The sequence below is a fragment of the Poecile atricapillus genome, chromosome 26 (assembly GCF_030490865.1).
Source record: "Poecile atricapillus isolate bPoeAtr1 chromosome 26, bPoeAtr1.hap1, whole genome shotgun sequence".
NCBI lineage: Eukaryota > Metazoa > Chordata > Aves > Passeriformes > Paridae > Poecile > Poecile atricapillus.
The window spans coordinates 6,071,224-6,090,666 of record NC_081274.1 but is presented as its reverse complement, the minus strand read 5'-3'; the positions used below and the strand labels follow the sequence as shown (position 1 = coordinate 6,090,666).

At 43.8% G+C, this 19,443-nt stretch overlaps 2 protein-coding genes across 3 annotated transcripts in view; both read left to right on the top strand.

Moving 5' to 3' along the window:
- Positions 1–19,443, top strand: part of LOC131588598 (zinc finger protein 239-like) — a 45,622-nt gene that overhangs the window by 14,583 nt on the left and 11,596 nt on the right. Inside the window, exon 1 of one of the 2 annotated variants that reach the window (XM_058857550.1) lies at positions 14,091–14,221. The exons of the other annotated variant lie outside the window; for it this stretch is intronic. The gene's annotated coding sequence lies outside the window, so the exon portion shown is untranslated. Of the gene's footprint in view, positions 1–14,090; positions 14,222–19,443 lie in introns of those variants that run through there. 2 annotated transcript variants of the gene reach the window in all.
- Positions 14,122–19,443, top strand: part of LOC131588612 (zinc finger protein 239-like) — a 102,369-nt gene continuing 97,047 nt past the window's right edge. The window contains exon 1 of the mRNA XM_058857564.1: positions 14,122–14,221. The gene's annotated coding sequence lies outside the window, so the exon portion shown is untranslated. The remainder of the gene's footprint in view (positions 14,222–19,443) is intronic.

Sequence of the window (19,443 nt, the reverse complement as noted above, 5' to 3'; positions counted from 1 at the left end):
TCAGCCTGGAGCACCCCCTGAGCCGGCACTGGAGCACGGCCCGGCACCCACAGCGCCGCCAGGGGCTGCCAGGACACGGAGGGCATTTGGGGCTCCTGGGCTTAACTGGTAGCCCCTCACTGAGAAACCACTTCCCCCTGTCCTACCTCTCCTTATCCCCGTCTCCCAGCCCTTTCCCACCGGCTCCCGGCCCCGCTCCGCTCACCCCAGAGCACCTCGCCACTAGCCGCGAGCTGGAGGAGGAGCGGGAGGAAGAGGAGGGGTAGAGGAGGAGCAGGAACTGCAAGAGGAGCAGCAGAGGAGGCTCCATGTGTGTCCGTCGCTCTCTGGATCTGCAGCCCCTTCGCTCCGGGAACATCGGGCCCCAGATCCCGCAGGTGACCGAGAAGGGGAGCGTCACCCCGAATATCTTGGGCGGTCCTGGCAGGGCTTTCTTGAAGTGGGGAGGGATATTTGGAGCTTACCCGAAGTATCTTTGGGGGTCCCTGTTTCTTTTTTTCGGGACGGGGCGGGCGGAGCGATGCTTGGATCTTGCAGGACTCCAAAGTGGACCCGAAATCCCCTTTGGGTGGGGAAACACCCCGGGAGGTGTTTTTTTGGGGATGTCCCGGTGGTGGCTGCCGGCAGAACCCCGGCAGTGGGTGGGGGATGGAGGTTCCCGGAGGCACGTGGCGATCGCCCGGTACCAGCAGGGGGGAGAGGAGCAGCCTTGAGACTGGGGAAATCGAAAAGGGTGGAGCCCCAGGAGTCCCGGAGCCTGAAATGGAGGCCTGGAGACGGGAGAACCCGAGAGCCAGGAATGAGGGGAGCCTGGAGAAGGGATGAGCCTGGAGAGGGGGAACCCCTGGGACACCAAAATGGGGACCCCAGAGAGGGGAGACCCCTAGGACCCCCAGCACCCCTGAGCAGACAGTCAAGGTAGGAGAGACCCCCAAACCCTCGGCATCCCTTAGTGGCACTGCAGAGAGGGGGACCCATGGGACCCTCATCAGCCCAGATATGGGGGATTCCCAGAATCCCAAAGTGGGGAGACCAAGTAGGAGGGACCCCTGTGATTCCCTGGAAGCCTGGAGCAGGCAGAGACCCTGCAGAGGAGGGTCCTCCAATATATGCAGGAGCCACAGCATCCAGGACAAGGGGGATCCCCAGAACCCCATAGTGAAGACACCAGAGAGGAGGAACCCCAGGGAAGGATTTTTTCTTCTTAGACCTGAAGTTTTGGAGGTTTTCATGGACACAAGATACCAGGTGACTTCTAGAGATGGACTTGGGCAGGAGGAACCCCCAATCCTGGGTGCTCCTCCCTTGTTTTCATTCCCAAGGTTTGGCCGAATGGAGGAGGCAGTGAGGAAGCTGCTCTGGGACCCCCAGGCAGATGAGGAGGAAGTTACTGCCCCTTTCCCATTCTCTTCTGCCCCATCTCCCAGCCCAACATTTCCCTGAGCTGCAGGACAGCCCTGCTGCCAACACTGTCCTGCCAGGGACAGATTGAGCCCATCTCCTTCCCTTTCCCCCTGGCGTGGAAGCAAATCCCATTTTTTCTTTGCCTCCCTTCCTCCCTCCCTTCCTTCCTCCCTTCCTCCCTTCCTCCCTTCCTCCCTTCCTCCCCTCCCCTCCCCTCCCCTCCCCTCCCCTCCCCTCCCCTCCCCTCCCCTCCCCTCCCCTCCCCTCCCCTCCCCTTTCCTTCTTTCCTTCTTCCTTCCTTGCTCCTTCCTTTTCTTGTCCCTTCCCTTGTCCTTCCTCCTCCAGGTGCTGAGCTGCAGACGGAGACCAGGGAGGACAAATCCCCGCAGCAGAACCTTGTGGAAGAGGCCGTTTTGAGCAGCTCCAAGGGGCAGGAATCCAATGGGGAGGAAATGTCAAAGGGATCCAAACCCATCCCAGGGTGCTCTGAGGAGAAAAGACCTCCGCTGTGCTTCATCCAGAGATCCAGCCTGGTGGTCCATGAGCAGCTTCACGCCGGGGAGAAGCCCTACAGGTGCTTGGAATGTGGGAAGAGCTTCAGCCACACCTCCCACCTCTTTATCCGCCATCAACCACACACAAGGAACAGTCCTGCAAGTGTGGGGAATGTGGGGAGAGCTTCAGCCTGAGTTCTGTCCTAGTCCAGCACCAGAAGATCCACTCAGGGGAACGGCCCTACAAGTGCTTCAGGTGTGGCAAGAGCTTCTGCCATACATCCAGCCTGATCGACCACCAGAAGACCCACAGTGAGGAACGGCCCTACGAGTGTCCTGAGTGTGGGAAGGGGTTTTGGACCAGGTCAAATCTCATGCATCAGAAAACACACACGGAGGAGAGGCCCTTCCTCTGCCCTGACTACGGGAAGCGTTTCATACGTAACTCCACCCTCTTCGTCCACTGGCACGTCCATACTGGGGAGAGGCCCTATTCCCGAGTATAGGAAGCACTTCCATCAGAGCTCTGCCTTAACTTCACACAAATGGACCTACCTGTAAGGGAAGCCCTGTGAATGTGCTGAGTGAAGGAAGAGCTTTGTGCACCGCTTCAACTCCATCTCCCATGGGAGGATCCGCATTGGATGATCCCCAGTGACCCCGATTGGGCAGACACCTGATGAGCCCCGTTCCAGGTGATTCCCCTTGAAAAGACACCTGGCTGGTGATCTCTACATCCTCTTGGTTCCTCAGTAGGCACCTGGATGAAGGCAGAGGCAGAAACGTCCATCGAGAGTCAGTATGATATCAGGAATTCATTGGGAAGAGTGGATTTGTTGACTTACAACCCTAAGAGTCTCAGCTCTTCCATCCAATGCATTCTTCCTTTGGCATCAAGCAATGTTGGATGGTCTTGGAGGTTTTTTCCTATTGCTGTGTAAAAAACGCTCGCGATGGGAGACTTCTCCAGGGTCAAACTGTTCAGGTATAAGCAATTTATTATATGGGTAAAGAGAGGGGAGACCTGTGTCCGCCACCAGCCTCGGTGTCCACGTGGTCTGGGGGAGGAGGGTGAGAGCAGGCAGAGCAGGGGAGGAGAGGTTGGAAAAGGGGAAGGAGGGTGTAAGAGCAACAGAGGGAGAGCGGGGGAAATCAGGGAGGCTTATGAGAGAGGGGGAAGACAAGAGAGGGGTAAGAGGGGAAAAACCAAGAGGGTAAGGGTAAGAGTAAGAGAGGGAAAGAGTGGAAGAGGTAAAAGAGGGGGAGAGGGGAGCTGAGAGAGGGGTAAAGGAGTAAGAGAGAAGAGCCAAGATTCTGGCAAAATAGACCAACTTTAAAATCGCTTAAAATCTTCTTTCTCTGGTCACACTAGGTTTGCCTTTGCCTTGGGGAAAGGAATTTTAATCTTTCTTTTCCAGCACTCAGCAGAGATGAAATTAACATCTCAACAGACTGGGAATAGCCCAGAAGATTCCCAGATAATGACCATCAACAAAACATCAACAGCCAGCAGCAAACATCAACCAACATCCACCCCAGACACTGCCCCAGGCACAGCTGGAGACACCTGGTCTGGAAAAGGCTGAGCAGGAAATCCAGGAGTGCCCACCTAATTCACATCACAGGCACAGAAATCCGGGTGCAACAGGAAACCAAATCCTAACAACTCCACACTTTCAAACCAATGAACATTAAACCAAGGGATTTCTATGGGGTCAGACTGTATAAATTTAGAAAAATCTAGTCAAACTAATGTGTCATGGAATGATTTTCTCTTCACACCCAGCCTAAGTGTGCATGAAATGATTTCTGTTGCACATTCTGGCCAGAATCAAGTAATACCTTATTTCTCTAAAGAATTGTTGAAGAGTTTTTGCTTTTTACAGTTTCAGTGAAAAAATTACACAGTGAGAATAATTTTTCATAATAATTTTACTTCTATATTGTCGGTTCTGTTCGGGCCAGTGGTCTGAAAATCAGTTATTAGTCCAAGGAGAATAAAAAGAAAACACTTGATTGCTTTCTCATTTTTGTTTTATATTTGTACGTGACTCTGTCGCGGTTTTGAACCAGTAATTAACAAAAAAGGGGGAAAAAAAATTATTTATTTCTTGCTGTGAGATATGGATTAAAACAAGAGCAAACCAGGCATAAAACTTAAAAGGAATAAAGAAAGTTTATTGACAAACTACAAGAGTAAGAACACCAGAATAAACTTTTAGAAAAAACCTTTTCATTTCTCACTGCTTACCATTCTTTTGTTCACATGACAACAGAGACAAAAACTTTAGAATTTTGATGGTTTAAACAATCCTAATTCCTTCTATAGTCTTTTCCTCAGTTTCTGTAGAGAAACAGAAGTTCCTTTCTGTTAATTTATGGAGTTTCTCACAATAAAACTATTTTTGTTATAGTTTCCCGTTTCTCTGATATCAGCTGCTCAGCGCTGCTGTTATCAGAGCCCACCCCTCCTATTCCACATCACTCTGAAATGTGTTATAGGTCATTAGTTTGGGGATAGCATTTTAAGGATAAGTTATTCAAAGGCAAAAAGTATTCTTCATCTGTTTCTGTGAGCTTCACTAGAAAACAGTTTTCTCATTGCTTCTCAAGGCTTCAAATCTCCCAGCACTTCACTATACCATAATTACTCTACCTTTTCTCAAATTTACACTTTGAACACTCTATTCCTCCCCATACTCTATCATGAATTAAAGGAGTTCTTTTCAGGACTTTATTGTCCATCCCCATAGTTTTAACAGAAAGATATTTCAGCTTAATTAAAGCATCTTCTTAATTCTGTACCTTTCTTGAAGTTTCTTTTCTTTCTTGCCACTAGTAGTTTATAAAGTCTCTTTTCATGTTGATCACTCTCCTTTTCTCTCTCTGGATAAAAAGATTAATCCGCAAGTCTCATCTGAATAAGAAAGAGTTAAAATCTTGCCCAAGCTTTTGTAGATGGTTCGGTGATCTCTGCTGAACAGGAGCTGGAGCCGTCTGCGATGAAAAGTTCCTCATAGCTGCTCTGGAGAGCATAGTCACCGTCTCTGCTTGCAGCAGGCTTAGAGCTCTTCTCCTTCTTTACTCGACAGTTTTCTGGTAAATTCCATCATGGCAAAACCTGCAGCCAAGCCAGGAACCGGCCTGGCCTAGCTTGGCTCAGAGCAAGCTCCCGCAGGCCCCATCTCCCGGCCGGCAGAACGGCAGGCCCAGCCCGGCCCCCGCCCGGCCACGTGGCCGCGCAGAGACCGAGAGGCCGAAGCTCTGCTACCTTTCACAGCCAGAAAACAAAGAGAACCACAGAGTTCTGGTTGTACACTTTAAGGTGGGGTTCACAAGTTGATTCTACTTTTCAATGGCTAAAACTGCTGTCAATTCTCAGCAATGACCGATAATTGGTCAGGAGAAAAGACTCCCGGCAGCCCCCAGCAACTTTAACCTTCTTAAAGGTAAAGTAACCCCATGACAAGAAAATAGTTGGGAACTTTAGTTAAGAGTTAAGGAACGTAGTTAAGAGGGATTGGGAAGAGAAGTAGCCAGAAATGAGTAGCCAAAGAGGGGTAAAAGAAATTGAGAAAGAGAGGAAATTAGACAGGAAGCAAGTTGTTGGCAAAAGACGGGATAGAGCAACAGAGTAATATTGAGGGAGGGGGGAAGTTTAACCACGGAGTGAATGAGAGGCATCAAGATTCTCCTGGTACCGGAGATTTCTTGGTTGGTTGCTGCCAGAGATGGGTTCAAGGGACAGTAAGTCCTTGAACCCAGGGGCTAAGAATTGTAAGGCGAATTCGCAAGAGCCCGGAATATCTGAGAACAGTGAGGGGGTTTCTCAGGAGGGGAGCATTCCTCAGGACAGTCCACTGAGGATGATGTTATGGTTTTAGGATACATGGGAATCCCGGAGAGGAAAAACAAGCAGAAAATTATTAATTATTATTGTTGAAGAATGGCTTGCTTCTCGAGGCCATAGCTCCTTGGAAGGCCTGCACAACCCTGACTTTGAGCTAGCATAAGTCCTTGGCAGAATATTGTATCAAAGAAATGAAGAAGACTAATTTTTAACAAGACAATGAAGAATAAGAATTTAGGATGAGAAATCTGCTAAATGTATCTTAATAAGTTTTACTAAAAAGTGTCTTATAGAGCTCGGGTGTTATGAGCTGGACCAATAGAAATGTAGAAATTAAAACATGAAAAATAGCAATTATCCAATCATAATAGAATACAGATTGCATGTTACCTTTTCAAAATACTATAAAAATGTAGCTAAGGTTGTAATAAAATTGGAACAAGCTGCTAACTCACATTGGGTCATCTCTTGATTCCCAAACCGTCTCCTACATTTTGGCGCCCAATGTGGGGCCCAGGGATTACAAATAAAGCCAGCACGCTGCCTGAGGACCTTGTCAAGAGGCTCAGTATTGCAGAAATGCAGTAAAATAATCCAGTGGATTCTGGAATAAGGAGAGAAGGCGATTCGGCACAAAGAGCCTGGAGAGGTTGAGAGGATCTGACGGCCGTCCTCCGAAGTGCCGGTAGCAGCGCTATCTCGGGAAATGGAGAGAGAAGCGGCATTATCGCTGCTGGCAGAATTTCTCGCTAAGCGAGAGGCCAGTGTAAGCATAAAAAAGCTCCAAGAGCTATGTAAATGGGCAAAAGAGAAGGGATTTATGCAAGATCCCACAGAACTCTTTAACCGAACAGAGTGGCAAAAAATTGGAGATGCCTTATGGGATGCCACTATTGATGGCAGTAAATCTGCTAGAGACCTTGCTACCACTTGGAGAGAAATTATTCGTGCCCTAAATCAATACCAAGCTGAAAAACGTATGGCACTAGCTGCACAAAAAACGTTAGGAGGGGAAGATATAGAAGCATCAGGAAATTCAAGTTCTTTTTTATTCACTGACCCTAGTCCTGCAAAAGGTATTAAAGTGCCTGTCAAAAGAAGTGCACAAGAAATTGCCAATCAAGAGACAGGACTGACCTCAGTAACTCCGAATGCATCCCCCTTATCTCCTGTAAACAAACAACACAACACAGGAGACAAAGAAACAGGAGGCAAAGACTGTACAATTTCCCAATATCGTACAACAAGTGCTAAAAACTCTGAGGATGAAAACTCAGCTGATGAAGCTGACGAAACACCCTATGATATTACAGTTCCAAAACATAAGAGGCCATCAGATAAACTTTCGGAAAAAGTAACTAAGAAAATGAGCAATCTAAATACTCAGGGAAAGCAACCAATAGGTCTCATAATAATTACCACTTCAGGGGGAATGCAGATATGACCAGTCAAATCTCACAGTCGCTGGTCTGCAGTAATCAGGGATGCTATTTTAGAAGGACAATGTGAAAGCTGCAGCTGCCTGTTCTCCACATGCCTATCCAGTACAACAAGGAACTCTTGCTAATGGCCAGCCTGGAGCACAATATACACCTTTTGAATGGAAATTAAAATGGAATTAAAACTGATAATGGCCCTGCATATGCCAGTGACAATATTAGAAAATTCATGCAGCAATGGGGAGTTGAGCATATTAAAAGGATCCCAAACTCTCCTACAGGACAAGCAATAGTGAAATGAACTAATAGAACCTTGAAGGAATATCTTAACAAATTCAAAGATATCTCTGACCCAAAAGAAAAATTAGATAAAGTTCTTTTTGTAATTAACCATTTGTGTGTTTTTTTTCAGATTGTCAAGATCCTCCAGCTGTCATACACAATGGATGTGTAAAATCAGGTGTTGTAACTAATGAAGTATTTGTTCATTACAGAGATCCTAAAACAGGACATTGGATAGGACCAGCCAAAGTCCTATTTAATGGCCGAGGCTACGTGTGTGTTGATACCCCTACAGGACCCTTATGGGTGCCGAGTAAATGGACACGAGCCACAATCAACTACATCAACAGTGGGATATTACAGCCAGACTAGAGAAAGTAAATGGTGGCAACTTACCCTTGAACCATTAGTGAGAGAAGTCAATTATCTATTGGGTGTACAAGTTGATTATAGAAATTCATGTATTGAAAGTGTTTCTTTTTCTGTTTATCTAAAACAGGTTAAAGAAAAATTAAAAGGTGTAAGGTGTTGGTATTGTAAAATCACAGAAAAATTGTGGATAAGAATTGTGTGTGGGGGTTGTAAAAGAGATTTATGGAAATATCAGAGATCAAAACCTCATAGAGGTTGTCTTAGGTGTTATAGAGAAATTCACCATTTAACTCCGCTTGCTCCATTGACAAATCACTTAAATTGTTCCTTAACATAGGCAGAAGCCTTAGCATTATGGGAAAATGTGGGTGCATTAGAAAGAGCCAATCTAATATTTAGAATTCAGAAAATAGCAAGTTTTACAAAACTTGCTCAGAAAACTAATATAATTGCAGCACAGTGCAGAAACTGTACTATTTCATGTAGACAGTGGGAAAGAGTTCAAAATAGCAACTGGCATTTTCATTCTTGTAATTTTACCTTTAATAACAGGCATGTTAACTAGAGAGACCATAGATCCATGGGAAAATGTATGGGTTTCACTTGCTCGTAGTTTAAATACTACGACCTTCTGTGCTAGTCTGTCGACACCTCAGTCTCCTTTCATTATTTGTCTGATTGGTGTTCCAGTCAATGAATCAAGGTGGACTTTGTTAGACAAGGCAATGAAAGAGACTCAGGACATTTTTAAGACAAGGTGTCTAGGGAATGGATATAACAATTTTTCACAGTGTATGGAGAATTATGATGTTTGAAATGATCATCTTCCAGAAGGCCCTGAGCCACAAGAAATTGATCTAGCAGATTCATTAGATGCTGCTTATTGTATTTATCTAAATGCTAGCAAAAAAAATTGTGTGCAAAAATTGTCTGAACAAAGATGTGAACAATCCAATATCATCACATTGACAAGTCCAACTGGCAATTTTTCGCAGTGGTGTGCTAAAATGGTGAGGAATGCATCAAACCCTGTATTTGGGACTCAATCCCCTCGTAGACTACCAACAGGTTATTTTCTAATTTGTGGTAACATAGCATGGGCAGGTATCCCATCACAACCTGTTGGAGGTCCTTGCACAACTGGACAACTCAGCGTGGCACTTCCACACCACCATCCTAGCAGCACACATCGTGTCAGATGGAATAGAGATCTTAGACAAATTTTGAGTTCTGACTGTGATGATAATTTGGATTTATGGAACAGATGGTAAGTGGTTTTTGCTTCTACCTTTTTGCCAGGTGCTGCTGCTGCTGCTAGAGCTCATCGCAATTAAAAAAAACTTAGTTGTTGGGTTGTAAAACGGGCAAACGGTACTAGCAGAGTACTTTCTGAATTAGCAATTGATATGTCACAAGTTCAGCATGCAGTACTGCAAAATCGAGCAGGCATTGATTTTTTGTTGCTAGCACATGGTCATGGATGTGAAGACTTTGATGGTATGTGTTGTATGGATTTACAGGATCATTCAAAATCTGTCCACAAGGAAATTCAAGAACTCATGCAATATACACAGAAGATCAAAGAAGATGTGGGATTCTTTGGGATTGATGGACTGACTGATTGGCTTGGATTGACAGGATGGGTTAAGGGTTTATGTAAAACAGGATTATTAATTATCTGTGTTATGATCATTGGTTTGTTATGTGCTAGTTGTGCAATATCCATAATCAAGTGTTTGCTTGTTAAGGTAACCAAAGTCATGGTTATGCAGACGGAAAACGGGGGAATTGTTGAAGAATGGCTCGCTTCTCGAGGCCATAGCTCCTTGGAAGGCCTGCACAACAACGACTTTGGGCTAGCACGAGTCCTTGGCAGAATATTGTATCAAAGAAATGAAGAAGACTAATTTTTAATAACACAACGAAGAATAAGAATTTAGGATGAGAAATCTGCTAAATGTATCTTAATAAGTTTTACTAAAAAGTATCTTATAGAGCTCGGGTGTTATGGGCTGGACCAATAGAAATGTAGAAATTAAAACATGAAAAGTAGCAATTATCCAATCATAGTAGAATACAGATTGCATGTTACCTTTTCAAAATACTATAAAAATGTAGCTAAGGTTGTAATAAATTTGGAACAAGCTGCTAACTCACATTCGGTTGTCTCTTGATTCCCGAACCCGTCTCCTATATATTATATGTTTAAATGGACAAAGAAAATGATCCGAAAAGATAATTTGAATTGGCCAAAGTTTGGATCGTTTAAAAATTGGATTTGTTAAGCTTTAAATCAGTATGTAAATTCAAAAGAACATTTTAATCAAGAAGAGAGCAACTATGCTACCCTGGTGGGGGGGAAAGATAAATTTATTACTAAAACACAAGAAAGCAAGAGTTATCTGTTGTATCCTTTACAAACAAAAAAGTAGCAGAAAAAAAAAAAAAAGAGGTAAAGCTGTTCCTACATCTAAAGATATTTTGCTGGAAATAGAAACAGCAGCACTACCTAAATCCCATTTAACTGAAAAGTGTGCAGTGCTGGCTGTGCCAAGTGAACTCTAACATATAACACGACTGACCATTTGTTACAACCTGGCATTAATTTGGTTTGGTTTATTATATTTACACATTCAAAAGACAAATTCTGCCTTGCTCAGAGTCTGTGAAGCACAAACACATTTTATGAATATACAGTATGTAAATGGTGTGTTACAGTTGTGTTATGTGCATTATAAGTGTTAAAAACATGTAGCACAGGTTTTTTTCACAGAACCTTAAATTCCCGTATTTTTAAAATATGTTTGTTTTTCAATATTTTTTATAGTAAATATAAATGGTTTTGACTAAATGTTTTATTTATTTAACAGCAAAAATTTTGCTAAAAGAACCCCCTGTTAATTAAAGCTTTATTAATAAATTACTAACTGAAGTTGTGTAAAAAGTAACTTTTATTGTAGTTGGCACATCTCTGGAGCTTTAGTAGTTTAAATTAAAAGAAAAAAAAATAACTGACTAACTCAGAGAGAGAGGTAAGACAGTGCTGTGAAATCTGTGCCATCCTTGAAACAAGCAGAGTTGAAGTGGCTCATAGGAGCCTTATGAGGCCAAGGGTAGCAGTGAGACCAAACGTGTCAGTGACCAGACCCCAGGGTATAAACTTTGCTACCAAGAAGAGCGGCACCTCGGCCCTTGGCTGCAGCCCAAGGGGCCTTGAGGAAGGTAGAGAGTGAAAACTCCTGAGGATTATTTTCACTGTGTTCATTAAGATACCCTTGGCAACTGGCCAAAACCATAAAGCAGGATGGGACAGAATCCAAAAAAATAAGAAAGAAACAAGCGATATTAAAACAAGCAGCACAAAAGCAAACAATGAGAAAAAAAATCTATGCAAAAGCAAAATCATAATACTTCTGATCCATGTGTCAAATGCAAACAAATGTGACAAATGCAAAACCAAGAAAAAATCTGTTTTTGTGGCACATCCATATGTTAATGCTGCCTGTTACAACCACAGTAATTTTATAAAAGTATAAAAAAGATCCCAAAGAAAGAATTAGACAAAATGAATAAGTAGTGTGAACAGTTGAAACAGCAGTATAGCAACTGAGATTGGCCAACCTTAACTAAAATATTTTTGTAGGTTTAATGCAAGAAGTAGTTACAGAATTAAAACTATTTAAATGTTAAATTTGTGAAATACTTAAAATAGCTAAAAAAATAGCTGTGGAAAAGTGAGAGTCTAGCTCCAGACCAATTTTTAAAATGAAATCTTACTCAAACTTCCAAGACATTAAAATGACCTGGAAGATAAATTTTGAATCATCAAATAATTAAAACAGTTTGTATCAGATAATAATACTAACACCTGGCCACCAAAAACTCCTGCTGGATATTAGAGAATAACAAAAATAAACTAATTGTAGGATAACCATGTTGATTTGTGCTGGTATAAAAGTTCTGGAGCTAACCCTTACCAATCCATAAGTGACCTAAAATTCTATTTGGAACAACCAGGTACAACAAGTAACAAATGGAAAGCCCCTGATAGAATATATTAAATTTGTGAGTAAAGAGCATAGAGTGAATTATCTCAAAAGTGAAAAAGAACCTGTATCTTAAGAGTTATATGACCCTCCTTCGTTGTACCGAGGTCCAGGAGCAGTATGTTAAGAACACCACTTTATGAAACATTAAAAAAAAATAAAAGAGACTTGAACCTTGACTTTCCAAAAGCAAGAAGAAACCAGAAATTAAGACAAATGGCCTGCAGAGAGATGACCCAGCCACTTGAGCTGCAGATGGATCTTAGAGATACAGAACCCAAATCTATCTATTGAATCAGTTCATGAAGCTGCAGACAGTAGTTAAAGTTGTTTCAAACCACACCTCTACTGCCCTAAAGCTGCTGGCCAAGCAGCATTCGCAAATGCAAGCATTTGTTTATGGAAACAGAATTACCCTGGAGTATTTGTTAGCTGAAGAAGGGGGAGTTTGTAGAAAGTTTAACGAATATGAGTGTTGTGTAAAGATAAATGATTATAGAAAAGCCGTCACAAAAATTGCTAAAGGTATTAAAAGAGTAGCACGTGTACCAGTTCAAAAATTGAATTTTATTTTGAAGACTGATTAGTGAGATAACCTTTTTAGAAGTACTTAGTGGAAAAAGTTAGAATTTATGGTATAGTGTTTTATATTAAGTGTTTCTATTTTGTGTAATTTCAAGCCTTATTAGATTAATGCATTCAGTAATTCAAGGAATACTGAACGAAAAGATACTATAATAGCTCAAAAAAAAAAGTTAATTGAATTTGAAAGAGAGTGCAAAAAGCTTGATACAGCATGAAAAATATTAAAAAATTAGAAATTAAAATAAAGTAAATGCAAAAAATGAAATTATTGAGAAGATAATAAAATTAATTTTCAAGTTTATTTATTTTTATAAAAATGCACGAATAAATGTAATCAAAAAGAGAAATGGGTGATTATAATTAATGGAATTGATTTGTGCTCACTAAATTGTAACTATTTGGAAAGTTATTATTAGAAGCAACCACAACAATCAGTGTTATAAGGCATATGCACCCCTTTGCAGATGTTACATGTTAAAATTGAGGTACAGGGTGTAGTTTAGAAGATAAGTGATGTCTCAAGACCAAAACGGCCTTGAGATGGACAAAATTACAACAACCTTAGGCATTGGGCCTAAAAACCAGTAAATATCAGACTAATTAGTAGAGTAACATAACACAACGCTTAGTACACACATGCAAACCTGTAAGGTTATCCAAAGGACAATGAGGAAGAGGAGAAGCCTTCACCAAAAGACCCCCCAAAGAAGACTGAAGACCCCCTAACAACAAGTGAAGCATGTGCCGTGAAGAAAAGTGACGTAAAGTCAGAAAAATTGGAAATAGGAGGAAACTTTTGGGAAACACTAATGAATATGTATAAGCATAGAGCATATAAGTTTAGCTTGAAGCGCTTTGTTTTGTACGTCATGTGGGGTAACAAGCCTCCGTACCCTGGTCGGTTTTGCTTATGCTTTAATTATACATAATTACTGGCAGATTATAAATTGTTATTTTTTGTTAAATTATATTATTTTATTAAACGGTATTTTTATACCGAATTACTATAAAATTTACTAATTTCTATTAATTTTTGATTAAACTGCCATTAACCCAAGGGACCTAAAAACAAAATTGTCAAAATTGTAATTTCTTTTATAACAACCGGTGAGGCGGCGGCGGAGCTCGGAGGCGGCCCCAGCCATCGCAGGTGGGAGCCGCGCTCGGTTCTGCGGGGGCTCGGGGCTCGCTGCGGGCCCGGGAGGGGGCGGCAGGGGGCTGTGGCGGGTGGCTTGTGCCGTGGCCGGCCCGTGTTGGCCCTGGGCTGAGGGCGCTGCGGGAGCGGCTGCCCGCGGTCTCCTTGCCGCTGGGGCCTCGGCAGGAGGCGGTGGCGGAGCAGCGCTGGCTCGTCCCGCTTCGTGTCGGGAGGCCGGAGGTGGCTGCGCTGTGCCCGGGACGCTGCGCTGGGGCCGCCTCCGAGCTCCGCACAGACGCTCCGGCAATGGCGGCTCTCCTGCCCCACGGCCGCCCTGGGGGCGCCAGCGGGGCCGGGCTTGTCCCCGCTCTGCCCAATCAGCGCGCGCCAGAGCCACGAGTGACGGCAGAAGCAGCCAATGGCAGCCAGCGGCGGGCTCTGCACACGGCACGGCCTCGCCTCCCTTGGGCTGAGCTCCGCCATTTCTCGTTAGCCTGGGCTGAGGAGCGGCCCAGGCGCTGGGCCCGGCCCGGGCAGGAGGCCAAGGAAGCGCCGCTGCGCTGAAGCGCCGGGAGCTCGGGGTGCCCGGGAGCTGAGGGCGCTGCGAGCTGGGGGTGAGTCCGGGATGGAACAGGGCATGCCGGAAAGAGGCCAAAGCTCTGTGACTCTGCTTCCTGTCCCAGACGGGGAGCAGAACACACAAGGAAAGGCTCGTGGGTCTGGATGAGGGTGGGGACAGTTCAATCCTTGGTCACGGGCACAGCACACCTGACTTGGGGAAATTAATTGAATTTATTGCCAAACGTATCAGAACAAGAAAATGAGAAGCAAAATGATTCCTCCGGACATCCATCTTCCCCCCCCCCCGCTCTCCCTCCTTCCCGGGCTTAACTTTCTGCCCCTCTCCGTCCCCCTCCCCGCCCAGAGGCACAGGGATGGGGGTCACAGTCAGGTCATGTCAGTGCCTCCCCCTGAGGGACAGGAATCCTTGTCCTGCTGCAGCCTGGGGTCCCTGCCAGGGGCCAGAGTCGCTCAGGACCAGGCTGCTCCAGCGGGGATCGCCAGGGGGATCCCCGAGTCCGGCCAGGAGCCACTTCCATGGCTCTGCAGGGGCTTCCCCCGGGCTCGGGGCCTCTCTCAGGCACCCCCTGCTCCGGCGCGGCCTCATTGCCCCCCTCACCCCCCCATGCAGCGAGTGCCCGGGCAAGGAGATGCACGATTTTCACGGGGCTGAATCTTGGTGTTTCTGAGCTTTATTGGGCTGAATGTTGGTGCTTTGGTTTTTTCTGTGGGGGCTGAATCTTTCTATTTTGGGGGGATATCAGAGTTTTGGTGTTTTGTAAGTTTTTGATCCGTCTTTGTTAGCGTTCAGGAACACAAATAATCACAGACTGATTATATGCAGGTGCTTTATTGAAGCGTGGGGGAACTGGGGGTATCAGCAACCCAAATCTAGCTCCATCGTCTTTTTCCAAAGTGCGCATATTTCTACAATTTCAGCAGTAGCAGTAATCACTGTAACAACCTTATCAATATTGCTTCATTAATATTGCTTCATTAACTTTATCAATATTGCTTCATGAGAGTTAGCTCATTCTTGTACGAACATGTCCGAATCTTATCTCTGGGTGGGTATCTTGGAGACCCCAAGTACCAGTTCCCATTACCGTAAACATTCCAGCTTGCTCGACCATCCCTAATACCAAGCATTCGTGTGGCCTACCTCTACATGATTTTAAGAAACATTTTCAGAAACATTTAACCCCATAGTAACATATTTCCCCACTTGGAAAGTATTTTACTATAATAAGTGTAATGCTTTCACTGTATACAGTCCTTTTTCTGAGTTTATACTTGATGTTCATCTTCGAATCCACAGTTGTCGTAAGTGTTGTTACACTCTGGAGGACTTGGTGATGACAAATGCGGATGTGGATCTCTGTCCCGTGTCAGCGCCTTTATTATCTTCTGGTTCCAGGATACTCTTTTCTCTATCTCTCCTTTCAGAACTGCATAGATTAACCAGATTGCTAAGAACACAATTAGTAGGATTATCTGACTCTCAAGAATAGATTTGATCCTAAGCCTTCAAAAATTTTATCTAACCAACTTGTGGTTAGATCTTCCCTCTCTTTCTGTGCTTCATGTTCTATTGGTTTTAATTGATTAATGTCATGTTCTACATCTGCAGTTCCATTTGGGATGTGGATGCAGCAGTGATCAATTTGTCCTTTTAGGTACCCACATACTCCATGTTCTTTCAACAATAACATATCTAAAGCCAATGTGTTTTGCAGGGTCATTTTAGTTGTGGCTTGTAATTGTACATTTAGCTCTCTAAATCCCTCTTTGGTAACTCTTGCCAATCTTTCTACCTGACCTGTAAGTTTGTACAACATCTTTCTATGTTATTATTTGCTATTGGACCAAACAACGATTCCATAGCCCACTTAAATTTTACACTACTGGAGGGTTGCTGCCATCTTTCTTCATCTTCAGCTTTGTTTTCCTGAACTTCTCGTCTTGTCCTTATTTGCAGAAGTTCATGCTCTCCCTTGAATGGGGACGTTTTCCAAATTGGGCATAAGGTGGGGAGGCCTAAAGTAATCTCTTTTACTTTTTCACCTACAGGCAAATGTGTTGTCCAGGTGCCATCGCTTGCTGCCTTTACAAATTGGCCTGGACTCTGAATTGTACTTGTGCTCCATATTACCTTTTGGATCACTTGTCCTATCTTGTCATTTATTTCACCTTGTTTATGTTTGATTCCTCTGCAGGCACATCCAATTTGCAGAGCTACCGCGAGTGGTGGCATTTGTTTTATTTCTTCATCATCAGAAGTACAGTCATAAGTTTTGTTCCATAGCCACCAATTCACTTTGCTTCCATTCTACTACTGGTTGCAGTGTTCCATACCCCTGGATCTGTTTCATTTTCAGAGCCTTCCCACTTAATGCACCAAGGGGTATCTGCCATAGATTGGAATTTCTGAAGCACACTCATTGACCATGCACTGTCCCACGCTTCAGCCCGATCTTTTCCTTCCTGTCCTTCACACTTCCACTTTGATACTGGAATCTTTTCTTTAATAACCTTTGCTATCTTTTCATAACATCATCCATAATTCCCTAATCCCCCATACCAGCCTAGTTTTGGTTCATACTTTCCTGCATTTTCATGACAATCCCATATAGATGAATACTTTGGCTTCACAGCATTTTCAAACACTGTCTTATTTTGGTACTCGTGAGGTATTTGCAATACACAGCTCACATTTTCATTTTTATTATTCTTTTGTATTTCAGGTAATTTTGATGTTATAATTCCGCAATTTATTTGGTCTCCTGCTGCCTTTGGTATTGGCAGACAGGCAGTTATTTTGCTGGTGTTTTGCATGTTGGCAAAATCTTTAATTAATCAAATCATCCCATTTTCTGCCTGAATAGGATTAGAGACTTTTATCACTTGTGTTTCTGGCTGCACCCCCACATCCCTCTTCATTCTAAAGTGAAGAGTTGTCAGCTGATCCTTTTGCATTTCACATCCCAAGGTAACATTGATTCCAGCTGATGGCACTAAAGGCCATAAAATAATCCCCATTACAGTCACCAGCAACCTAGACATTTGAAACAATCAAACCTGCTTTATCTGCAGCTTTGTTGGCCCTACAGTTTGTGCAGTCCACAGTGCAGGGGAAACCTTCTTCACTCTGGTGTAATGTATGCAGGGATCCAGTCCAGCTCCTTTGACTGCTGTCAAGGTAGTTAACAGTACCTGATAGGGTCCATTCCACCTTTCTTTTAATGGTTCTTCCTTCCAGCTTTTAACGTACACTTCATCTCCCGGGGGGATGTCATGAACTGGATTCTCAAGAGTCAGCGGCCTATTCCACACAAGGGTGCTCCAAAGTCGAGCTCGAGCTTTTCCAAGAGACAGAACATAATTCTACACCTCTTGCTTCCCTGTAACATGTACATTTGGATTAGGTTCAGGGGATTCATATGGTTTCCCATCCAATATCTCATAAGGACTGACTGACATCCCGCTTCTAGGCTTTATCTGAATCCTCAGCAGTGCTATTGGTAAAGCTTGTGGCTGCTGCAATTTAGCCTCTTGGCATATTTTGCTGATTTGCCTCTTCAATGTCTGATTCATCCTCTCTACCTGTCCACTGGATTGGGGTCTCCATGGTGTAGGGAGATCCCAAGCTATTCCCAGCAACCTACTCACCTCCCTCACTACTGTGGCTATGAAATGTGGGCCCCTATCTGATGATATTCCTAGAGACACCCCAAATCTTGGAATGATTTCTTGCAGCAACCACTTGACTGTCTCCTTTGCTTGATTTGTGTGACAGGGAAGAGCTTCTGGCCATCCTGAAAATGTGTCAACCCCTACCAATAGATATTTGTATCCTCAAGTTCTTGGTAATTCTGCAAAATCTACTTGCCAATAATCTCCTGGTTCTACTCCTACCCAAATTTTCCCTAATTGTGCCTGTCGTCTAGCCACTGGATTGTTCTTTAAGCAAATTTCACATTTTGACATTACTGATTTTGCCATTGTTGACATCTGTACTGAAATTAAATTTTGTTTTAAGAATTTCACCAATGTCTCTGCACTCCAATGACATTTGTTATGTTTAATTTGTAGAAGTTCTGTCATTATCAAGGGGGGTACCACTACTTGTCCCTGTGTAGTCACATACCACCCTTCTGAATTCTTCTGTGCATTCAGTGAGCGTCCCAATTTCTCGTCTTCTATTGAATATTTTGGTTCTGGGGGTAAATTGAATTGAGATACATTAGTTTTTAAAGGTATCAATGCCATTGCAGTTTGCACTTGTGTCCTAGTTTAGGGCAAATTAGGGAGGAAAACTCCAAATGGGGATTTCCCCAGGGAAATGCCCCTCCCCACTTTCTGGTCCGGGAAAAGAAAAAACAATTCTTTGGAGAGAAGTGGAAAAAGCTGTTTATTTAACAGAAATTGAGTAATATTAAATAATAAAACCTCTTGCTGTTCGATGGGATGGCAAATCTAGGAAGAAAAGTCCTTTTCATGTGGTGAACGGCTCGCTCAGGTTCTTATCAGTCCCTCCGGCGCTGGAAAGTGCCGAGGCCCAGGCCGCGGTGGGCCACAGGCGTGAGCTCCTGGGGTTTGGCTGGATGTTCAGTCCAGAGCAGGCTTGCACAGATCCAGGAAAATTGGAAAAAAAACAAAGGTCCGGGGAACTCCTCTGCCTCAGCTAGCTAAAACTAACTAAAAACCAGAGAGAAGCTCTGTCCTGCTGTCTGTCCGTGCTAGACACCACAGTCCAGGGGCGAGATGTGTGGGAGTGATGTTTTTCTTTAACACAAACTGTGCGCTTCTTCTTCCCCCTCTCTTGCTCTCAAAGCCAGTCTTAAAGGTGCAGAACATAATATATAACATAAACCAGACGATTGGGGATACCAGTATCATGAAGTCACCCCAGGGCATTCCACCCCTTATCCCCATGTCGTCAACTTATTATCAAAATTAATATATATATATATATTTTAACTCTACAACACATACATTATATACAGACAAGGGAATTAATTCATGATCTTCACCCAACCATCAGATCTCTCTGAGGTACACATTGTGTTGTTCCATCTTTTCGCATTATCCACCATGTGCAACCCGGTCCCTGAGCAAAAACAATTCTACGAATGGGTTTGTCTGCACTTGAAGTAGAATTGATCCAAACTGTCTTTCCTAACAAACCTCTGAGATGTACTGCTGGGACTTTGTCTCCGTCTACTACATGCAGGGCCTCGGATTGGGCTGGTCCTGCTCGGTTGGTGGAACCTCG